The sequence below is a fragment of the Canis lupus genome, chromosome 15 (assembly GCF_003254725.2).
Source record: "Canis lupus dingo isolate Sandy chromosome 15, ASM325472v2, whole genome shotgun sequence".
Lineage (NCBI taxonomy): Eukaryota > Metazoa > Chordata > Mammalia > Carnivora > Canidae > Canis > Canis lupus.
In genome coordinates this window covers 31178672-31186262 of record NC_064257.1, presented here as the reverse complement: position 1 = coordinate 31186262, position 7591 = coordinate 31178672, and the positions used below count along the sequence as shown (strand labels likewise).

The window sequence follows — 7591 nt, the reverse complement described above, 5'->3', positions numbered from 1 at the left end:
ATGTGTCCTAGCTATTCCTTCTAGAGCATCAAATGGAAATGGATTGGTCCAAGCCCTAGTGAATACATTTGGCTCATAATATAGTTTGCATTTAAATCAAATTTATAGTTGCCTAAAATAGATCCTCCAACTGTGCAGAAGTCATATAAGCAGCAGTCAGAATGGTAAGAGTGTTTTTTCCCATTCATTCAAAAGCACATAAGTTGCTAAAGATCCACTTTTCAATTGTTATCTGTCCTACTGAGACCATTGCAAGGGTTCAGTTTCTCCTCAATTACACTGAAATGATGTACTTTTGTCTGCTGCTGTTTTAAATCCCTATTATCCCTAAGTGTGTTTCCCTGTAATAATAAAAGGTGTCAAGTAAAGCACCAGAAGGCTCAAAAGATTGTTGTTCTTTCTTTCTCCTTCTTTCATTCCTTCTTTTCCCTTTTCCTTTTTTTTTTTTTTTTTATGAGGATTCACAGATATAGTCTCAGATAGAAGAATAAATTCTATAGGATGGTTCTCAGCTGGGGAGATGTTGCTCTCCAGGGGACACCTGGCAATGTTTAGAGGTATTTTGGATTGTCACAACTGTGCAAGCATTGCTACTGGCTGGTGAGTAGAGGCTAGAGATGCTGCTAAACATCCCACATTGCACAGGACAGCTCCCACAATAAAGATTTATCTAGTCAATAGTATCAATAATGAAAAATCCTGTCTAGGAGAAACAAACAAGATTGATTGGGCCTATCTTTTAGGTGATTTTTAAAGAAGGTGAATTGACATGTTTTCCCTCATTTTTGAATTTAGATATGGGGATTAGTGTCATGTAGGGCTTTTATAAGTGGAACTTTCCATAAAGTCACCAATGAATCACTAAAATTCTGATTTTAAAAAAATCATTTATGAGATTTGAGCCATTTGTCTCATGGTCTGATGTCACTTTTCTATTTCATATTCCCTTCTTATATATCACTAATGTATCTAATTGAAATGATTTTCCTGTGACAGAAAAATACCAGTGAAGTTCTTTGCTGTTTCATTGTCCTAGAAAGGGTAATGTTTAGAATTTTTGAATCTTTCTGAGAAGGAGAAATGCTTTTGTTATACTGTGATTCTATCAGGGGAAAGTGAAGAGACTATAGTGAAACCTAATTATCTCATTTCATATATTTATATTTTCCTAGTTACACTTGAGTTTTATTCTTTTTTTTTAGTTTTATTCTTTTAATACTTTTATTTTTCATTCTAATTTTTTATAAAGATTCAGACAGAAAATAGCAGTCTTTCAACTTCTTCATATAATGAAATTCTCCTACTGCTATGGACTTTATGTTCATGTCCCCCTAAAATTCATATATTGAAGCACTACTCCCCAATGTGGTAGTATTTGGAGATGGCGTCTTTGGGAGGCAATTAGGCCATGAGGGTGGAGCCCTCATGATAGGATTAGTGCTCTTATAGGAAGAAAAAGAAGAAACAAGAGTTTACTTGAATGTTCTCTGTCTCCTGCTCTGCCATGTGAGGATGTAATTCGGAAGATGCTCTCACCAGGAACTGAATCTGCCTGCATCTTGATCTTGAATCCTCTGCCTCCAGAACAGTGAAAAATAAATTTCTACTGTTTAAGACATCCAGTCTATGGTAATTTTCTTACGGAAGAACAAATTGAATGAGGCATTTATAAAATATGGACAAGTAATACGCATATTGACAGTTCAGAAAAATTATTTGGTCCCAGGCACAACACGATCAAGTCCAAACGATAATACCCTCATATGTGGAATGACTGGGGCCAGTCATTACACAAATAAGGAAGACATTAAAAGAAATGTGTCTTATGACATATTCATATCTGGGATGAAGTCTTGGATATATAATTCCTATATCTATACCTAGACCCTTTTCTCTGTTCTCTAGGATTAGCTTTACACATTAAATGAAAATTATTAAAAGTCTTTTCTGAAACAACTCAGATAGGAAAATATATGTTTCTCTCAGAGACCCCCAGTAGACATCAACTGTTCAATCTGTTTATCCCCAGATGTACCAACAGAAAGACATAATGTCGATATTTAAGGCAGTGTTTCTCAACTGGTGATGATTTCAGGGCAGAAAGGGCTTGCTAGTGGCACCTAGTCGGCAGAGGCCAGGGATGCTGCTAAACTTTCAAAAATGCACAGAACAATACCCCCCAGAGAGAATTATGCAACTCCAAATATCAATTATATCAAGGTTGAAAAACTGATTTAAAGTGTAAACCAAAGATGAGTGCTTCCAAAGAGTCCTTTATGCTGTCACCTTCAGAACAAGAAACTAGACTGGAAAGCATGTTTATAAACTAAAAATGACTTTTTTTTTAACTGTAAGGAAAAAAATATTTAAGATTTAGTGTTCATAATAATGAAAGCATACATTTAGCAACATAGAAAGCATGTAAACACATAAAGCAGATTAAAGGCTGCACTACAGTTTTTCTTCTCAGTTTTCCTCATATTATTAGGCACCATTCCACAATGTACAGGCTCAGAAGGCAAAGTGGTCTTTCAGGTACTTTAGAGTGCAGAAAGCTCCAGAAGAAAATTCTAAACAAATCTGATTCATGGTTACTCCAAAGATTCTCCTGAGACTGACTCATTCTTGGATTATACCCACAGTATGCTCTAAGGCCCTTCAACTGATGTGTCATTTTATAAATGTGGCAACAAAATCCCTGCTCAGTAGCCCTTTTGGGTGCTCAAACCACAAAGCTTCAGTAAGCCATTGTTAGGAAGTGTTGGAGGGTCAGTAATGTGTCCTCCAGACTGAGAAGGCACTTTAATACTAAAAAACAAAGTAAGCCACTCCATACCATTTACACAGAGTCTTACTCAGGATAACTTACTGGCAGGAGCAATTGGGCGGTGGGTGGATGGAGGGACAACCCAGGGCACTATGCAGCTGTTGTTGGCCACTATTCTCTGTCCTGTATTTCCTGCCCCCATTCATACCTTAATCCTAAGCTTTCATGGAGCAAGGGGCATGATGGTGAGGTCACAAGGCATTATCCAAATTGGCGTCATCTCTGCGCCAGAGGAGAGAACAAGATGGAGGGTCAAAGACAGAGTCATTGTTTCAGGACTCGCATAGACATAGTTAGAATAAATACAAATAATTAATTTCTAGTTTATCATGTAAGAAATTCATAGAAATTTGTAATCTCCTAAGATGTAGTAAAAAGTAAAAATATGAATAGCTTCAAATAAGGTTTGCCACATTTAAACAGTATATAAAGAAAATCAGAGAAAAAAGTAGATTATGATTTTGAATAAAGGATTATTAAGGGAAAGTAGATATTCAGCCTACGTCCTTGGCCTTTGATGTCAATAGGAAGGATCATGATAAGCACTTTGACACTGTTCCTTGTCCCATTGTGGGCCAGGTCAGGAATCTTGCTATCTTGAAGGGATCACGGGTCTGAATAAGGTAATTAGGCTTTATTTCAATTTTAATACATCTAAATTATGAGGGTTTTTTTTTGAAAAATGCTTTAAATCATATAAACAAGTCACTTCCATTGTGCTTAGCTCACAATAGGTGCACACTAAGTACTTGCTGAGTATAAAAAATATTAGTACAGATAGTACAGCTTATTCCAAGTAAAACACTTAAAACTGACATTTTATGATTAAAACTAAAGCACAGAGTTTAAATAATTTTACCAAAGGCACATAGAGAATGAAAGGGACAGAATCAAAGCATTGCTATGCTAATCAAATAGAAAAACACTGAGGGCAAGTGGGTGGCTCAGCCACCTAAGCTTCTGCCTTTAGTTTAGGTCATGATCCCAGGGTCTTGGGATGGAGCCCCAAAGCAACAGGCTCCCTGCTCAGGAGGGTGTCTGCTTCTCCCTCTCCTTGCTCCCCATGCTTGTGCTCTCTCTGTGTGTCAAATAAATAAATAAAATCTTTAAAAATAAAAAAGAAAAGCAAAAACAGAATCATCATTAAATCCGTCATTTAGGTACTTTTTGTATCTTGGTGCATATGTCAGCTCAGATCTTTGTATGTTCATATAATTTGTTAAATAAAGTTATATATTCATGTTGGCCTGGAATGTTCCTTTCTCACTAAACAATGTATCATAGATACTATTTCAAATAAGTAATCAACATTTCCCACATGAGTATCTGATTAGTGATCTGTGGAACCCTAATCTAAAACATGTTAAGAGTGGTGCCACCAAAACAAAAAGAAAATAAATACACAAAAAAAACTGTTTCTAAGCAAATATAAATTTGGGAATTGCTTTGTAAACCCAGCAAAATAAAAATGTATTTAGTGAAGGACATTTCAGGACATTTAGCATGCCTATTCACATTGTAACTATCCAATGAGACATACAGATTGTTTCATTTCCCAAAATGAATTGATGAAGAAATTATTTAAGTACAGGAGAGCCATCTACCATAAATAGGTAAAGCAATATAGTACTGTAATCTGTTTTTTGACTGCATGCTCCACGAGGGAACTACTTGAGCACAAAGCAACCATACATGTATAATCATTTACTTACAGGTTATATGCATATTCTACTGTACCAAAGGATTGTGTGTATTATATACTACAAAAAGTAGAAAAATATGAATGAGTTAATGCAAAAAATAGAAAAAATATGATTAAGAAGACTCCATATATTTTAAAGGCCTTGCTAACATTAATAGCTGTTATTAATGTTTTACTAATATTAGCTATTATTTCAAAGCGCTTAGGGTAAACTTCATCTTTATGGTTGGTGTAAGTATAGATTTTAAATAGATATTGATGACTTCAATTTTTTTGAACATATTTCTTATAAGAGCCTATGAGACTGTTACTGTTTTAACTCCTAATATGCCAGATTAAGAGTTCATACAAGGAATAAAAGTACCGTGATTGTAAGTGAAAACTACAACACATAGCAATAACACAGAAACATCTCCAGAGTATGGCTCTCACTCTTCCCTCAGGATCCATCATTGGCTTAACATGTGACCAAGTGAGGTTCCAATGTCAATGAGGACATGAATTTTAATAGAATATAATTAAAAATCACAGCATTTTCTTTCCATATCATAGGAAGTCATCTCAAGAACTAAGGCCTTATGAAGAATACTTTTTATGAGGTTTGATAGGCAGAAGAGATATTATCTTGGGTTGAAAAGCAACCAGGAGCAAAGGAAAGAGAAACATTTCAGGTAGACTGGTGTTTCAGGTGACCTGGCCAAGAAAGGGAGGAAGAAACCTTACCTAAAAAGACACAAATATCAAGGACTTTATTTACTTTTGTTTGTTCTTAAAATGGATACATCTTAAGTATGTCTAAATATCAAATATATCCTGTTAAGAAAAGAGCCAGTGCAGTGAGAGGAGAAAGAATGAAAGAGAGGAAGACAATGGATGAAGAACAATTACAGGAACAGAGCCTGAGCTATTGCAACATACAAATGCTTTCTTTCCACAATTAGGAGAGCAAGAGTAATACATGGAAACACCCCATCGAGAAAGAAACAGTCTGTGCTTGCTCAGCAGCACATATACTAAAATTGGAACGTTACAGAGAAGATTAGCACAGCCCGTGTGCAAAGATGACACTCAAATTGGGGAAGTGTTCCATTAAAAAAAAAAGAAGAAGAAGAAGAAGAAGAAAGACAAGAAAGATGCAGCCTGACTCACGCTGTGACAACGACTAGAAATAAAAGCAAAAATAGATGAGTGGACTGCGAAGAACCAATATGATAATGCAGAACCAGAACCACAGAAGAGATGCTGACACTAAGGTGCAGAGCATGGTTATTCCTTTAATCATTCCAGAATCATTTTATACTAAGAGATTCAGTGAGGAAGAATTGGTAGTCAAACCAGAACCATCTCATATATTGATAAGGTATTGCCAATTAGTTAAGAAACTTACAAATATCTACTTCCTGTTTACCAGGTTCCAAAAAACATGTGGATGCTGAGGATCCAAACTGAACAGAGATACATGCTTCTTGCCCCCATTTGTCTTTTAATTGTAGTTGATATACCTACGAATTATTTAAGAAACTACATATAGTTTATCTCAGAACATAAGATGTCATTCTCAATTAAATCTTGTGTGTATGTCTTGAGTAGAAAAGAAAAAACAAAAACAAAAACGAAAAAACTCTTAGTTCTGAGTAGAAAGAAAAGTGAATGCTGTGGACCTTACTGATTTTTTTTAATCACTATTAGATGCCCTAAGTGGGCAAAACTGCCCAGCATAATTCCTAAAACTCTATCATCTCATTGATATTGGAATATCCAATAGCTAGAAGGACACAAACACAGCTTCTTGCTTTTTTAACATTCTTTTTGTTTCTCCAGTACCCCAGTCATTTTAAAGAGAAAACAGCTGGATAACAGAAAAATACATATAATCATGCTTTGTATATAAAAGAAAGAAAGCATACATGAAGATAGCTAAGTTATTCATAGTACTACTAAAACATGGTTTTAAGGTTTTCTCTTCCTTTCAAGATTGAGTTTTAACCTTGAACATTTGTGGTTTGAGCAGCAAATCATTTCATAGGCACTGCAGTCCAACTTAACATACTATGTTAAAATGAAGGTTCGAGGTGCATTATGGTTTCAAACAAATACCAAAAAATAACAATACTTTCCCAGACATAATAGATCAATGTCAACTAAGGAGCGCTGAGGAAAACAGAACGAAGAAGCTGGGAAAGACAGAAATAGAAGAAGCAGGCAGAGGCTAGACTACTACCAAAAGAAGACTCCCCCGTTCAAACCTTAACAGTCTTCCCAACTGTAGCAAGATCAGGATGTCTTTGATTCTGGATCCCATTAAATCTACTGTACTTTGCATAATTATTCCCTATTTCAGGAAGTACTTTAATGTAAAAGAAATGTGAATTAAGCTATGAAACATGAACATTTTTTTTAAGTCATCAGGACCCTGTGCTAGAAGCCATCACTGATTTTATGTGACCAGAGAAAGGGACCATAGTAAACAATCAATAATTTGTAATTAATAATAATAAGTGAATAATGAAATAGTAATTCTTGATTTTTCTTTCAAGACTTGAGACAAGAGAGAAGAGAAAACAAGTCATTACACATTCAGGGAAATTACTTTGATAATTTTTTTTCTTCTTATGGTAATATTGGCAACCATAATCATGTAAGCTCTGAAAATGAGAGCATTCAGTTCAGCAAAATTATACTGATTAAGATGGATATGTAAGAAACGTTGAACTACATTTTGTAGAAAGTGTCCCTTTTTGTGTATAGGACATATGTAGGGGTCTATAAAAACTAGACAGTGTATAAGGTGTGTCTGAGATGTTCAGAGCTCTACTGCTGAAGTGTTGATACCTTGCACAGAAGCCCAGAGTGCTGCGTCCTCTTAATGACCTACTCTTTAGAATGCAGCGGCCAAGACAAATGAAAGCACAGGATTTGGATAAAAACTCACATTCTCTTTCCAGCTGTGCCTCCCTGACCCATCTGGAAAATAAGAAAACTGTCCTTCTTTATAAAGCACTTTGCAGACTGATCCTTCTCTGTCTTTACTATATCACCATCAGGATGTCAATACATTTATA

General features: G+C 35.4%; 1 non-coding gene across 1 annotated transcript; it reads left to right on the top strand.

Moving 5' to 3' along the window:
* The first annotated feature begins 5519 nt into the window (after positions 1-5519).
* On the top strand, positions 5520-5625 carry LOC112654908 (U6 spliceosomal RNA). Its single transcript, XR_003133459.1, has one exon. It is a non-coding gene; the product is annotated as a U6 spliceosomal RNA (small nuclear RNA).
* The last annotated feature ends 1966 nt before the right edge of the window (positions 5626-7591 follow it).